The sequence below is a fragment of the Orussus abietinus genome, unplaced genomic scaffold (genome assembly GCF_000612105.2).
Source record: "Orussus abietinus isolate OABI.00-Male unplaced genomic scaffold, Oabi_2.0 scaffold100, whole genome shotgun sequence".
NCBI classification, from domain to species: domain Eukaryota; kingdom Metazoa; phylum Arthropoda; class Insecta; order Hymenoptera; family Orussidae; genus Orussus; species Orussus abietinus.
In genome coordinates, this window is record NW_019394268.1 from 245,013 (window position 1) to 262,104 (window position 17,092).

Sequence of the window (17,092 nt, forward strand, 5' to 3'; positions counted from 1 at the left end):
TCGATGGGATGATCGGTCGAAGTTAAGGGGTAGTAAAATTTACGATCGTCTACGAATCGTTAACTTTTAAGACGGTTTTATTAATGCCTCCTGCGTAAATAAAACTCTGCTCCAGTTTCGCCGCAGGCTCCGGAATCGAGATCGAGGCGAGAGCTTCTGGTGAATTTAAGTTAGAAATTAATATTTACTGTATCGAGGATTCCTTAAAGTTGCGCACCGAAGTAGTCGAAAAGGAGGGCATCCCATTCTGCACGATGCTCTAATTGTCAGACGAAACGAAGCCGCGTTTACTCCGACGAATGTAAATCCGGGATCGCGGAAAGAAATATCTATACGCCCGAGCGGGCGAAAGGGGAGATGCAGAAGTTGCCGCAATCCCAAGAGATTCAGTTACTGAAAACAGCCAATGAAACTTTTGCGGTGTTCCAGTTAGACCGAAGTTGCCAACTTCTCATATTGAAAAGCCCCGGATAGGTTACTTCTGGTCGGGACACCAGTTACAAACTCCGGTAACAATGGCGCTTCGTAACACTCGAAACGATAGGCAACAACGGAAACGCCTCGACCAAGCCTCGAAATTATAATCATCAGGATAACGCGGTTTTCAATTGTTTTCAGACCATCGACCCGTTGCAACTAACTTGTAGCCTCAAAAGTCGCGAAAGACGAATCATCCCGCGAATTCATTTCCCCCTGGAATTAAAATTCATAGAGAAATGACAAAGTTAGGGGTTGCGGATTGGACCCTTCCCGACAGTCGCGTAATTCGTTAGTTGCCCCAAAACGAAAGGTGACGTTTCTGGACGCGCGTGTTCTCATTAACCGGCGTCAGTCGTTATTGTCGAACGTCGAAAGAGTCCGTTTGTAGATTTCTTCCGGAGCAAAGCGTCAGTCGGAACTGCTTTGCTCGCCGAGCTTCCCTCCGACTGAAAGGCCCCCGTTATTTCATGAAAAAAGTACCAACGACGAGGACTCTTTGCCGGTGCCTTTTCACCCGCAACTGACAGGGGTCTTTACTTCCGACGAGCGTGTCTTTACTTTTCAAGACCGAAGGCTGAATATACTTTTCGAGTTAATTCTTTGTCCCCGTCTGCGCGCGCAGAAGTCACGGCAACTCGCACGTTTCGCAGGAGGGCTTCCGCCGCGGAGTGAAAACGAAATCTGAAAACTGAAAACTGAAAACCTCCCGGAGTGGCACCCCGGCGCTTCCGTGAACACGTAGGTATGAACTGCGTGTCATGTTTTTTACTCGGTTTTATTCGCGTTACTTCCACGCTGGATAGTCATCAAAGCAGTCGAGGTAGAGGTCCCAGGGGAAGCAGAGGACCTTCTCCGCGTCGCTGAAGCAACCAGCAATAAAGAACATACCCCGATATAAATATATGCTAATGGTGCCGAGACCTATTTACGGAGGTCCTTCCACCCCGGAGTGGCGAATCAAAATTCAAATTGCTTCATAAAGTCTCCACGAATCCCATAGTGGAGTCGCGTCGACCGGGACGACGATTCGCGAGTTCTACTTTCGGATGTTTCGTTGAAAAATAATTAACGATGCTTGTCCAAAAGGGGTCAGGTTATCAGCAAGCCTTACGCCATGGTCGTCCTTAATAAAACTATGCCGCGAACGAGGGACTTCATTGTCGGGTTCATTGAAAAGACACGGTATTTGTCGAAACTCAAATATTCCTTCGCCAATTGCTTTTCAACGGGGCAGGTCACTAGGTTAGCACCGCCACGCGCTGGCCAACGAATTCGACTCCTTGTTTGACTTTACTTTTGATTTTCTCGGAATAACTGAAATCTGGGTTAGCCGGTTATTGTAGTGCATCGCCCAGGCAATTACGAGACCCGAAATAGGATTGACTTATTCAGGAAAGCCGGACTTGCCCCAACTAAGCTCTAAGTTCAACGACACGAGAGAACCCCGTTGTCGATTTTAGCCCTGGTGTACACAGTGGCACAACGCGAGGTGAACTACAAGGGAGAACGATAAATCTTAAAAGGTAGAAGGTACTCCAACGTGATGTGCTCAATTTGCATTTTTACAAAACGTGGAGACCGTCGAAGCCAACTTGGACTTAATCCCGATTTTCCTCATTACCATCCAACCCTTTCTTAGGTCGAATCGGCTCAAACTTCGGATCGACCGTTGGGGTAGAACGCGGTTGTTGGTTTCAACGGCGATATAAAGAGCCTTGGGCTAGGGGGGCGAGGTGCAACGGGCATTGTAAAACTGAAAAAAACTAACGGGCAGCCCGACAAAGCCTAACCAACGCGACATGGCCGTGCGTGTGCACGCCCACGCGTTCACGGGCCTTTGTCGTTCCTTATGCTGCCATTCATGGGGAACATCGCGTACACGACGAGGACAAAGAAATTAAACATCGGGCCCGCCGGCTGTGCGGTGTAATCAAACGGCGCTGCAAATACCCGGCTCGTGGAGACATGAAAACACAGAGAAGGAGTAATAACTTAGATGCCCCGGTGCAACGGTGCCCCCCTGGAGGAGCGAAAGGGCGAAAAAGAGGAGGAAGCTCCTCGGCCTTGCCAGAAATGTCAGGCATCCTCTCCCTTTGCCCGGGCTTAACGGCAAAAGACTTCGTTAGGCGCGCCTTTGCGCCCATTTTGATTAAAACGACGGAAGGTCGCGAGGAGCTTGAACCACCCTACTCTCACATCGTTCGGCTCTAAAATCCTCCCTTAAGACTCGAACCCTGAGATGGGCAGAAGAGCTACGAAATACCCGAGACGCGAACCCTCCCCTGAGAAAAAGAGATTCATCCAAGCAAAGAAATATTTGATGATCAGTCGTACGCTCTGTCTAAACACAGCTTTGCCGTTCTTTGCATTTGGGAACGCATTTCGGGTAATAATTATAAATCTTGAGATTCCGTCGTTCAAAGTATTCTCCCCTGAGCGAAGTTAAGCACCAGGAGAGGGCTCAACAGGGAAGAGGAAGTACCGCCTATTTTACGTAAACTGGTTACCATGTTAAGGATTAACCGTTCAAGTGTCGAGATAATGTACAAAATGAGAGAACCACGAGATTGCGACAAGTTTATTAAAGTTCATTTACCGAAAGCTTATTACCCCGACGCAAGGAAATTAGCTGGAGTTGCCGTAGTTTTCGCAGAAAAATAAAGCGCTTGCGAGGGCAGCCTTCGGGTACGCCCGCGTTATTAATCACGCGAAGAACCTATTCTCCCGAAAATTAAGAAAACTGATTCCAATTACGAATAACATCCGAGCGCGTCGCTACATCGGATGCCGAGGAAAATTGATTTCGATCTTGCACTTTCGCGAGCACAATGCACCGCGTCCCTTTTACCCCTTTGCAGAACAATTACCTTGCATCGATTAACTTCCCTCGCATCGTCGTCGCGAGATATCGGTTCGTTTCCCTCTGCCGGGAGGGAAAAGCGGGACAATCGTCGCAGAGGAACGATTCGTCCGCCAAACTTAATCGCGACTCTAAAACCAAGCGCAACCCCTTCGCAAACGCAATTAAGCATGCAGAATGGCGTCCGCTCGGACCATCTCACTTTCGCCATAAACCGGCGAGTGCGCCCCTCGCATGGTAATCCGTTTCCGTCCAATTTCCCGATCGAGAAAGTTGGCCGGTCTACAGGGCGAATCGCGGCCAATCCGGCGAGTGTCGTATTAACGTCGTTAAATCATCCTAACCGAATCAGCAGGGACCGCGGAGGTAATTCGACCAGGACGTACGTGTCCGCTCTCGAGGGAGTTACCGGGCTTACGGGTCTTTCAATCTCGGCTCAATTACGCCATATTTTCCTGAGGAGGGAGGTCTTATTGGGTCTCTCCGGGCCGAGGCTTTTCCACGGAAAATAATCGGGAGACTCTCCGGGTCGCGATACTCCCCGGTGACGTTTCGCGTTTCCTCGCACGTCGTCCTCTCTCCTGTCGCCGGCAATGAGACAGGCCTGAGAAATTGCACCCACCGTCCTCGCCGCGGACCTTTCATTACGGGACACTTTGCTATTTATTCTCCCAACGCCGCCGGGACAGACCCGATTACCCGCTCTTCGCCATTAAACGGAAGGAGAAATGCCGCTCCCCCGAAACCGAGCTAAGGTTCTCCCATGGACCCGAAATTAACCCCGGATGCAGACCCTGGTCTTACGGACTGAGGTTCCCGCGACGCTGCACTTTCCCGGAGTTTTTATTTAAATACTTTTAACAATGGCAGAGGAATATCGGCCATTCGTTGAATGCGTTTTGCTTCTCTTTATTGTAATTACAGGACTGAAATCGTTCTTCCTCGTCCCTGGAACATCGCGGTACTTTTGCTAAGGTCCTTAAGGAAAACTGAATTTCCAACAGGACGACTTTCAGGAGTAAACGTTGTCTCAACTTTTCCTTTGGAGCTCTATGATTCTCGATGAGTATAAATGAATGCAGGCCCGAATAAAAGAGTCCCGTGAATCATGCATCTAATTAAAACCACGCAAACAAATTCACGGCTGCTGATAAGACTGCTAAATTTCGCGGAGATAACCGATATCAGAGGAGATCGTATCATGGCGATAACTAATTCGCGATACAGCCCTCGCATTCGATAAAATGCAATAACTTTTCCCCCGGCAATTTGCTGCGCGCCATCGATCTTTGCGAGCACGACAATGCACCCCGGATGCGTATTATTTGCAAAATTGTATTAATTAATATTAAAAATTCGCCCTTTAAATCATACATCGCGCGATAGGAGCAGTTTAAAAAATTTGACGAATGCTTTCAACAGCGAGATATAAAATCGATGAAAAATTCCGAGGTCGAACGCCACCGGCGTGCTCGGTTTAATAAAGAAAATTTGAATTAAATCTGGGACCCCATGGATTGAAAGCACCTTAAAGTATCCATCAGAAGCACGGAGGGCTTCCAATAAGGCGCTCCGAGTCTCATATCGCTCCTTGGAACGAATAGATCACAAGAAGGCGCATTTTATGGACGCCGGCCTTTTAATTCAATCTCTCTCTTTAATGTCACCCATTTCTGGCTATCAATTTTGTCTCTTCCAGATCTACTTGACCTGCCGCCGATCCGCTTCGGTGGAAAGATCGAGAGCTCGTATTTGCCTTCGTTAAATAATTAAATATGACGGTGGTACTCGTTTCAAAGTTCGGGCCTGTCAGAGTCGAGTATTTATCTCGACTGCAAAGGAGTACATGAAATTCCTCCGCAATTGTTCAATTAGCCAAAGCTTCAGGGGAGTTGCACTCCTCCTGGAAATGCCATTATTGCTCGGGGCGTGTCAATAATTTTCCTTTTAATTTAGTATTCTTGAACCGCGTTTAAAGCGCGCACTGGAGAACTTGGAGATTGGGAGAGACGCTTTGAGATTGCTTTCCTTTTAATATAATTGCTGGGAGTCCCGAGAATATGCGGAATGTTGATAAAATAATGGATCATTTTTTGAAAGTGGAAAATCCTGAGGAGGTAGGACGCGGAGATGAAACGATGAGCTTTAAAATTGCTTTTCTTGGTATAATTTATAGGAATGTTGGGAATATACGAAATGTTTATAAAATCATGGATTAATTTTTAAAGGCGAAAAATCCTGAGTAACTCGTAGGTGGAGGTAAAACGATGAGCATGCATTTACGGTACACCGCTCCTATTCGCATAAATATTCAACGGAAGTAATTGTATATCGTACTAGTATGCATACATAAATGGCCATTAAAAGTTCCTCCTTGAAAGTGAACCACATAGTCCTAATTGAGCACCGGGAAGTTAGTCGAAGTAAAGATCGCTAAAGTTGCCGCGGTGCAACTTTCAATTTTATAAAAGTTCCGACGAATGCCAAAATTTTTAACGCGAGGGTATGTCAGAATGTAACTCTTGCACCGTAATAAAAAAATGGTCACAAACCGGAATCTATGCGTCTGGCTTGAAAGCGAAGGTAAAACTAATACGTGTCCTACGAAAGAAGAGATCGAAGGGAATTCGAGGGGACCGTATTTTCTTGAATCCGTAATTAATGGATCCGGATCAAAGTCAATTCGATCGAGTCGCGAAGTCGGGCTTTAGAGGATGATTCGATTCCCGAGGTGTCACCAGGGGTTGCGAAGTCGAAGTACGGACTTCGGTTGGTACAACTTGGCTTTTGCCGTCGAAAGTTACTCGATCCGGGAAAAGAGAATAAGTAAGATCCCCTGCTGGGTAAAGAGTTCTTCGGCATGGATTTCGGACTTTACAAGTTTCACATTTGTCCCGCACTTCCGAAATTGAAAAGCGACGTTCGAGGCTTTCAACGAAATTTCCTGATTTCGAGTAGAGCTTAGAGATTTCCTCCCGCAGTTGCCGTTATACGTAAAACAATCCACCAAAAGTCGTAATGCGTTATCCTTTTTACCATACCGGACTTTAAACGTATTCCTTTGAGGAGGAACATCCCCTTTCCGGGAGGAACCATAAGAAAGGCTCGTCTACCCGGGGCATTAATTTACCAGCGTTTACTTTCGAGGATCCCATCAATTTCTGGGAGTTTTGGATAGCTCTCGACGAGGCTCGTCCCCTAAATTGGATTTTCATTTCCGGCGCGAGCCGCGATGCGAAACACAGGGGCCAGCCTCGATTCTTTCTGACTCCGTTACGGTGCAATTGTTCCGCCATCCGTGACGTAACTCGCCGTAATTTGCAAGCTGTCGGAAAAAGGGCGCAACGGGAATTCGGATTGAATTCATTCTCTCGCGTAATTCCGCGAATCCGCCAATCTGCATCCGAGGGAAGAAAGCGAGGGAGAAAGAAAGGGGGGAATTGTAGCGAGACGCGTCGCCCGCGGAATCGCTCCAATTTTCGTGTCAGTTCTCGAACTTTTCGATCAGTCATAGCCTTGACTTTCACACATAATAAAAATATTTTCAGGGTCGTGGGAGAAAAGAACGTATTTCGAAATCCTCGGGGTAAAAAACTCACCGAATTTCTGCACTGGACGTCACTTAATCGCATCGAGGGGCAGGTTCGTCGCTGTCGGATTTTCGGCTGAGTCCGTCATTTTGGACGCCATAAATGGCGACGACGAGCCGCTGACGATGACACTGTAACAAGAAAAGAATCCGCTGCGTCACAGTCTGGATAATGTGCATTGTGAGGTTTAATACAGGACCATATCGCGTTATCTCCCATTAAACGACAGGAGGCGTCCTATCCATCTTAGCAGCGACGGTGTCGAAACAAGCGAAACCTCCCGACGTGATAAATTATTCGAAGGCGTGCACCGAGAAAACCATTAATAATTTGAAAACGATTAAAATATTACGTAGATAAATTCAGCTTCGATTAATGAAATTCTGAAAATTCTGACCGACTCGAGGTATCTCGCGCGATCTCGAAGGCGTTCGAAGAATTCCCGCGGTTGGCCCGAAATTGGCCCATCATTTTTCCCTTCGGTCATTTTGCCTCCCCGGTGGAATTTTCGATCCCGGGAAGTGGAGGGCGAATTTGGACCGGGATGAAAGTTTGGGGGGACGAACTTGAATTCGATATCCGGCGGAAGGGCGAGGCGAGCGGAGGAGCTCGGTGTAGGTAGATGGAACGACTTGATTTTCGGTCTAGCTCGTTCCCACCGGTGCCTTATTGTCATAGGGTGCATTGTCCGAGCCGGACAACACCCTTCCATGGACGGAAGTGGCAAACTCGCGGCATTCTGGACTCGAGTCGAAACACGGCTTCTCGGACTCTGTCGGCGGTCTCCACCACTTTGTTCGGTCCAATCCCTGCAGACCGAGGAGGGTTTCTGGACGTCCAGACCCCTCTCGAGGACGGTCGCCGTGAATAAAACCTAACTCGACTCAATTGCTCCTAATAAACGGCATTATTATCGCAATCGTCCCTCAAGGTGGAAAGGGTGGAAGAATTTCGCTGGCTGCCGGCCCTGGACTCCGGCGTCGCCCTGGGAAATGAGCTAATCGGACGTTTCAAACGATGTGCGTCGCGAAGCTGCCATTTTGCGACCATTATGCAAATTGAACTACCGAGTGCTCCGAATGGACGGTGTAGCTTCGCGAATTTTAACAAATTGTATTTCCTCCGCGACGATTTAAGGCTACGCGAAAGTGCCTTTCGAGGAAACTCGTTTATTGAAACTCCTCTGAGCTGGGGGTGCCGAAACTTTTGGAATTATCACCTGGAGGCTCTGCAGGGGATCGCCAAAGCCCCGTGACAAAATTTTTGGTGCCACAGGTGCAAAAAGTTCCTAGCAGAGAACGTCTAGCTCGTCCGCGCGTGAAAACTGAATTTGCTAAACTGCTTTCGAAAATCATGGAAGTTTCATAAAGTCCTCTGGCGAACCATGTAAGCCGATCGATGTACCGGATCGCGGAGTGACCGAAGGGACGCAATTTCCCTTGTAAAAGGCTAACGCATTCGATTTGTCCCGATCGACGAAAAAATCCCATAGTCCGGAGGATAATTTTGATTCCATTTTTCCGCAGCGATTCGATGGCCAAATGCCGACGCCGAATGGCCGAGTATCGAATAACCCAAACGATACCTCGAAAATATGCGTCGATGACGTTTCGATGATACACGGCCGAGCCGAGCGCGTTTTATTCGGCTCAACGTGATTATCCGGAGCACTTTTTATTGCTAACTTTGTTCAAAGCTCCCTTAATTTGACGTTTTCACACCACGCGAAATTACCGTGCCACGATTTCAGCATCAGCTGATCTATTGTCCGAAATAATGAATTTCGTTCCTGTAACCTCCCGTAATCTGTCGATGGCTCCGCAAAAATATCGACGAAGTTTCGCCACTTTCTAGGATTTATCGGCTAATTGGAAATTTAATTACGATGCCCAGGATATCGGGATAATTGCCACGATATTTTCGGGACTTCGCATTAGCTCGGTGGCCGTTCAAGCCCGCGTAATAAGATTAGAGCGGATGCCTTTCATTAGTAGCTTGGCTCGCAAGTACTAATTCGAATGGACGGCGCAATTGGCGAACAATACCAAGCAATAACGTACGACAGGCACGACTTATCGTGCCTGGACCCCGAGTAGGTCCGTCCTCGTTTCTTCGACGGATCGGACGATTTTCTTAAATTTCATTCCTGGGTGGCCCAGGTGAGTGCCTAAAGTCGAGAGTCCTCGCCGACGTAAGAAGGAAGGAGTAACGAGAGCTCAAAGAGAAAAGGAACCGCCAGGACCGCGAATAAGGGGGATTTGCGGAATCGGGCCACTAAGCCGCAATGAAATCTCATCTGGGAAAGGGAAACGGCCGGAAGAGCGTAAACAGGACGGAAAACGGAAGGTTCCCAGGAACAAGGGTTTACGACGTGCCCTTGCCCCTTCACGACCCAGATACGTTAAACAAAAAAAAAAAAAACGAAACCGCGGAATCGCGACCGCGTCTTAATTGGCATTGTCATCGATGCAAAAGTTCGCGCTCCGCGTGGCAATTGCCGCATCCGGATTCCCTCTCCCAAAAACCGTCGCGTAGCTTCGTTGTTCCGCACAAAGCGCGAATCCGGCATGCGGAATTCGGCGGTTTCCCTGAAAATTCCCCCAACCCCAGAAATCCGCGCCACCCTGTTCAACCCCTTCGCCGCAGGTTCAGGACGCGGAGTTTCCGCGATCCGCCGTAATATAAAGCGTAAACAGGGCGGAAACGGAAGCGGAAGTATTCCGGCAATGACGAGGGAGTTTATGACGCGGCCTTGTCCTCCCGGGTCGCAGCTGCGACTAAGATGCGGAAACACGGACCATGCAAAACGGCGCGGATCCGCCGCGGTCTCCTCGGGCCCTGGATGTCTTTACCTCGCGACCTCTCCGCAAAAACCGATCGTAAAACCGATCGAGATGAAAGGCAACCCGGCGAAGCGCCACGGAAGGGAGATGAAAGGACTTCGGCAAGACAGAGGGAATTCGCCCGAACGGACCGGAGGCTTCGATGGAAACCTCGAAAATAAACAGAACGTGCACCGGAGGAGATACCCCCTCGGATAGAGCGTGCCAATTCTCTTTTACGGAATCCCACTTGTGCGGGACGGTGCATCCGCCATCGAGAAAGGGACTCGAATCGCGGTTACATTTCTCAAAGGGAAAATGGCCCGATCGCAACGTCGTCTCGTAAATTCGAACCTCGAGGTACGAATTTATTGCGTCATGTTTCGGGGTACGCGTAGGATACGAACTTAACCTCGCTCTCCGTCCGTATAATTCGGTGCGCTTGATTCTTTATTCTCCGTTTTTACAATATACCCCGTATGGAAAAAAGAATTGAACCGAAGAAACCTTTAATCGAATCGTACCTGTTTCGAAGATTCGAGGATTCTCCATTCCTTGGTAGATGGTGGGATGATGCTGCATGTCGGAGTAGGAGAACTTTTGGATGATGTAACAACGCACAGCTCCGCAGCCAAAGTAGTTAAGGAAAAAATCGCAAGAACGGTAACCTCATCTCGGTGGCGTCTTTCCAGAGCGGCGCGTGCCCGCGGCAGTTACGGGGGTCGGCCGTGGGCGGCGCGGCGGTCGCGCGCGGGAGCCCGCAGTCTCCGCGGCGCGCTCAGTATGGCGAAGCAGGCACCGCGCGGCGCTCCAGTCTCGGTTGGGCCGTTCGCTGCGTCGGTTTTGATCCCGGTCCCAGTCCCGTGGGCCTCTCTCGAGTCGACCGCGCGCGCAGCCATGCTCGACGCTGGCTGGTCGGCCTCTCGTCCTTGACTCGACTCGAAGTTTCCGAAGTTTCTCAAGGTGGCGAGCACCGGAGTACGAGGAAGAACAACGGTCGACCCAGTGGCCATTTCGAATCGATCGCGATCGTTGAATTGGACGAACGCGAGAGGGCGCGACGCGAGTGCCGGGGGCGCGACGGAGAGGGCGATAGCCCGCATCATTCGCGGTTAAGTACGAGGAGGACGGAGAGAGGGACAGACGCGAGATGACGGAGTCGGCGGGACTCCTGCGCGACAGAGACAGCGATAGGGGGTACCGGTAAACGCAAAAGAGAGAGAGAGCACGGGCTCGGGATCGGCAACCGTCGAGCGGCTCTCTTTCCTCGACCGTGGGTGCGACGAGGACCGCGATAGCGGTCCCCCGAGAGTGCGAGAAAGAGCGGAGTATCGTCCGCCGGTCGGCTTCGGTTTTCCCTGGGCGGCGCACGCCTGCGAGCGACGAGGACAGCTAGAGCGACCGGTGGCAAGAGTGAAGGAGAGAAGCAGTGTCAGTGCCGTGCGAGCCGCGCGATTCCACGTGCTACGAGTGAGTGCCACGAGGGTGCCTCGCCGGATTTCTTGGCGCAGGAGGACGCGCTTCGACGAGAAACGGCCAGACGAGGTCCTTTTACGGATGTAAGTGTCCTCTTTGTTTACTCTTTGCGTCTCGCGAGCCTCAGGAATGCTCGGTCGACCCCCTCGTGTACCGGGTGACCAGACGTTACCGTGTTGATTATTTATTTATCACGAAGAGTTAGTCGATTCGAAGTTGGTGCACTAACGACCGAGGATTCAACGTGAGAAGAAAGTAGGATTATTCTCGCGAGTTTCGCTCCGATTCTTCCCCCTGCGCTTTCTCTCGTATCTTCCGAGCTGTACCGTGATATTAGGTCGAGGAATATGTTCCAGAGATTTTTAACGTAACTTAACGTAATTAAAACTTATTCCTCAAATTAATAAATCGCCTCGTACCGTGCGTATTTGAAAGCTGCGGTTAAAATAATTATTTTCGACAGAGCTCGATCATGTATTAATTTTTCGGTTACCCGATTTTTTTTTACTCCGGCTTAAATCGGTATCAATTGAATTATTGAGAAACTGGTGCGGCACCTTTTAGACGCGCGTTAAAGAAGGAGGTAAATGGGTTTCGAGAAGGCCGGGATTAGTCACGTTGCGGATTCGTCAAGGATTTTGAATCATCCTGTACCCTCGAGATTCGTCACGGATTTAGGATCGAACTATACCTCCGAGATTCCACCTTCGGCGGTTACCTGCCGACCCGTCCGGGTTACACGAGGTCGGGACTCCGGCCTCGGCGTCGGGTGACACGGACTTCGGAGATACGAGAGAAAGAGAGAGAGAGAGAGAAAGAAAGAAAGAGGATCCCTGTCGGTCGGTGCGGGGTTGTTTAAAACTTTTCGAGGGGTCTGCGGACGGGAAGAAAAGCCCCCGGTCCGTTCCGACTGGATGCGGTGACCGTGCGGAAACGCATTGAGACGGTGCAAGGGATGGCGCGTAACCGGGAGATGGGAAAAATCGGAGCGAAAGAAAACAGTGACCCGTTGACGGTCGAGATAATATCTAGTCGTTTAAGTTCGACCGATTATGCTCTTTTCAAATTTAATACCGATGGCGCGGAGAAAGCTCGAGACGCCATTTGGTAAATCGATGATTTGAATGGAGTTAAAAAAAAACTACGATTTAAGTAAATTTTCCGCTGCGGAGAAACGCGACCGGATATCCTTGCGAGGATGGAGAACGTTAACGAGGAACCCAAGTCGGTCTTCGAGGGACTCGATAAGGAATTATTAGTCACACTCGAGATTTCCGCTTCTGGCGCGTATCGATAAAAAAAAAAAAAATCGTGTCCACTACCTCGACTGGTTTGACTCATTTCATGAGTCCACCGATTCGAACCGAGTTCTGCCATTTTCCTAATAAGCACTGATAGAGATAAATTCTTGGTCACTCGATTTCCCGGAATTCCGCGGAACTCGCAATTTTGCATCATTACTAAACCTCGAGAAAAAAAAAAAAATGTCATACAGTAAATTTTGATAATTTTGTTCAGGCAGGTTTTCGACGCGATATTTTTTTCGTTTTTACCGAAATTTGAAATTCGTCGCGCTCCCTCGTTGGCCGTAATTTGTTCCTCGGTAATTTACCCGGGAGTCTTTGAACGCTTTTCCATGCCGGTCTCAGCAATTAATTTCGACCTTCCGCGAATCCGACGCGTCGGGTGACAATCTCGGAGAAGAGACGCTTCTCGTTTGCGGCGGGACGACGATGACGACTACAACGAGGACGAGGAGGCGTCGAGTGCTCGATGCGTCGTCGTCGCTCCGTGTCGTTAATTACGCGAATTCGCGCGACGCGTCGCGCACTCGCGAGGTCGTTACTCCAACATTTATTTAATCGGATAAATCGATTCGGAGCTCCCGTCGTCGAGATATCTCGCGTGCACGGGAGAACGTACCGATGCACAATGTGCAAGTTCACGCGGTGCACGTACAGTCCCCAATGCGTGTAATGCCAACTTTCGGCCTCTATCGTTTACAAGTTACTTCTTTCTAAATGATGAAAAAAATCATTTACGGCTCACAATTTGTTATTCCACGCAGCATGAAAATTGGTGTTTCCGGTACCCCTCGAATCCAAGTATTTTCCCCCGGCTTGTAAATAAATCGGAGCGCCGTTACGCAAATGCTCCAGTTTATATTTCATTAAATCCGCGTCGGACTATTTTTCCTATTTGCCGCTTGTTTGCGGCCGGTATTGCCACTCTTTCCGGGAGGTGTTTTCTCGACGAACCAATCACGCGCGGTGACGTTTACAATCGAGAATGGATGCGCTTTCAAGAATGAAATTCATGGGCGTTCCCATTGTAAGTCCCTGGTCGAGTGTAAAATAAAATCCTGACTAAGGAAAAATAAATATCAGTCGATTAAGCAATGACTTTTGGACGAGGAGAACGTTGCACGAATTGGCAACGAGAAATCGTCAGCGACACGATCGACGGTGACGAAACGGAACGATTCGCCGTGAACACCTCGAAAATCCGTGATTCGTCCATTCCGATTTTAACGCCTCCCGATGTCACTCGACCGCGAGCAAATAATATCGCTCGTTCGTCCAGGGGTTGTCATCCGGGATTACGAGGGGACACGATGTCGACACAATGCCGGGACAATTGGCGGCTCCCGAGGGATTACGCCGGTCAAGAGGCAATAGCGAGTCCGGCCCTCCTTTTTGCTCCTCGGGCGTTTATTTATGCTTCCGACGGCGCGCCTTGGAAAAAGGGATAAGTCGCCCCTCGGGATTCGCGGATTCGAAGTCGAAATCCTCGGCGTCGAGAGGTTTCTTTTTTTCTTTCGTTTCCCCGGAATCTCCGCGGATTTTTCGTCGTCGAATTTGATCGATTCATTTTTTACTCCCCGAGCCATTCTACTCCGGAAAAGTCGACCCATTTCCCGAAACCGGGGCCTCCCTCTCTCTTGCCTTCAAACGCCAAGCGGTCGCCGCGTCTCTCTTCTCTCCAACCTTTCCTCCCTTCTCGGAGAAAGAACCGCGAGTTTATTTCCCCCTTTCTTCGGGGCCACTCTGAAATTCCCGGCACTCCTCCTCCTCCCCCTTTTCGGGCGCTCTTAGACAATGTCCTGCACCTCGGTCAGTCAAAGGCGCACTGCCGGGCCGACTCGGTCACAAAGGGGAGCGATGAAATCTCCGAGCGGAGGAGGACGACTCTTCCGCTGATTGAAGAAATTTGAGGGATCCACGGGGCCGGAAGTGACGTCGTTTGCCACGGGGTCGTGCCCCTGCGCCCCGGCAATTCGTTAAGTTGTTGGTTAATTATTCCGGCCGGTGGACGAGAACTCGATTATTTAACGGCGAGGCCGCTGCAAGATGCAACTCCCGTTGCACCTGCCCTTCGCCGTCTAACGCTTTACCGACTGAAATTTAATAACAATTTTTGTATTACGCGTGGGTTAATCTACATCGATCATACAACGGATTAAAGGAGTCTCTCGATCTTACCTCGAGGTATGAAAATTATGAGAAACGCGTTCCGTGACCGTGACGTAAGCTCGGTAATGGTCTCATCGGTCTTGTCGCGGTTTGCCCGACTTCTCTCTCCCAAGGTCCGAGGAACGGCCTTGCTCTTTGAGAACGCACGCACAGGCGCATTCTTTGTGCACTTAAGTGCAGCACACGTGCTCGGCGGCTTCCTCTTTCCCTGGGGGGAGAGAGGACCACGTGGGAGGCGCATATGGTCCCGTGAATGACGAATGACGCACGAATGCACCGGCTGCGATCGGCGGGCATTTCTTGCCCGACAGGGGCTTCCGGATCGAGATTATCGCTTTATTAAAGCTCCGACGTTTCCGCCTTCGAGTGACGAAGGCGGAATGGAAAAGGAGATGTCGATGCAACGTCGAGATGGGGCAGGAATCGAATTTTGTCCGCGAAAAGAAGGACAAAATTCTTCGGGTCCATCTGCGACTCGCATCTCGATCTCTCTCTCTCTACGGCGTCCTTTTTATTATTTCATATTTTATGCTCGCCGCGGGATGTAAAATCGTAACCCCATTCCGGCATGAATTTCAGAAACGACTCTCCGCCTCGCTCGTGCAAGTGGCGTCACGCGTGCGACCGATCGTAATCGTAAATTGCGACCGCGCTCGGGGGAAAAAAACAACGCCGTAATACTAATTCCGTAATCGAGGTTTCATGGCCGTCCTGACTTTATGATGGGTAAGATCGGAGGACCAGAGTACCACTCGATTCGGTCCTGGGAAAGTGTCCTCTCTCCGTGAACTCGGTAGCCTCGGGCGTCCGAGAGTTCGAAATTGCGAGTGGAAATTATCGAGGCCGCCTGATTTTTTCGACGGAATTAGACCGGGAGTTTACACGCGCGTTTAATCCCACCTCCTTGGTCGTAATCCCCGCAGGGACGATAGGGAATCCATTTCCACCGAAAAGGAAGGTCGAGGGGGAAACTCGGGACGCGGTCGAGGGTGGGCGCGAGTTACGTAGACAGAAATTCCGCATAAATTTCCCCGCACCGGAAGAAGGTCCATTCGGAAGCACTTCTCTCGGACCCCCGGCTTAACGGGTTCGACTTAATCGGTTCGACAACCTGTCGAACGTTCGTCGTCGACGAGTTCGAGGACTTGGACGCCATGTTTATCGAAGTTTGGGTCGAAGGGAAGCGAGCTCGGCATTATTTATAAGGATCTGTAAGGATCTTGGTTTTTCACCATTTCGAAATTTCCGAGATTTCGGAAATTCAGGAAATATTTCTATCTACTCCCGATCGTCCTTTTTTATTTCTACTTTTTTTTTTTACATTGAGGCCGGGCTCGTTACGCGCAATACGCGGATTAACGGCTAATTCTACCGACCTGGAACGTTTTTAGGTCGACACGTGTCGGATGCTCGGAAATGCTGTCGGCGATCGTTAAAGTGTGTTAATTACCGCCGACGTCCAACGAGCGACAGCTCGAGAGTTCCATCGATTATTTCTGCGTTTGATCTCCGAACGGCCGAGTTGGGTGTTTTTCCTTCGGATTCTATTTGTTTATTTTTTTTTTTTTCCGTCGACGAACAAATACTCATCGATACGCCCTCGTGTGCATTTCAAGGATGCTCGGGAACTCCACTCGCGAGGTGGCCGAGTGCGCGTTTCAATGAGACTCGAGTAATCCCGTAGATCGGTTTTCATATTTGTTTCCTCTTTTTTTGCTTTTAGCCGCTCCCCTCTTTTTTTTCGAAACTTTTGCCGTTTTTTATACCGGCCAGTTAAGCCGCCCTCCGGGGCGTCTCGCCACTGGGTTATTTCAAGGGTCATACTAACATTTATTAAGAAGTTATAATTATCCAGGATAAATGTTTGCTCGTTCCGACAATAAATATTACGAATAGTAGAATACGTAACGAATAGGAACACTTCGAAGGAGGAAGGGGCGTTATTTCAAGGCGACGGATTAACGAGTAAACAGCGAGGGAAAAGAGCCATTCCTGGTCCGACGCCGACGTCGCGGTATAAAAGGATGCCGACGACGCCCCCCCTCGAGGAATTCAAGACATTCGAGGGGGACGCTCGCTTTTCCGGATGGCCGAATATTTATCGTGGTCCGGGGGCCGGAGACAAAACGCGAAATGGCGGTCGCGGAAAACGCGAGAGGGAAACGGGGCGGGGGTAAGGCAAGCGAGAGGCTTTATCGCGCCGCGAAAAGACCGACCGGGATAAACGGAAAATGGGAGAGGGACGACTCTGCCAGACCGGGACTCGTGATAACGATCGTCCCCGGAAACGGTTCCTGGGTTCCGATCTCGTCGACGAACAAATCCTGAGAAATATCCCCGTCGGTCGCGACTCGGAACGATCGGCTGTCCGAACGAATGAAAATCGCCGAA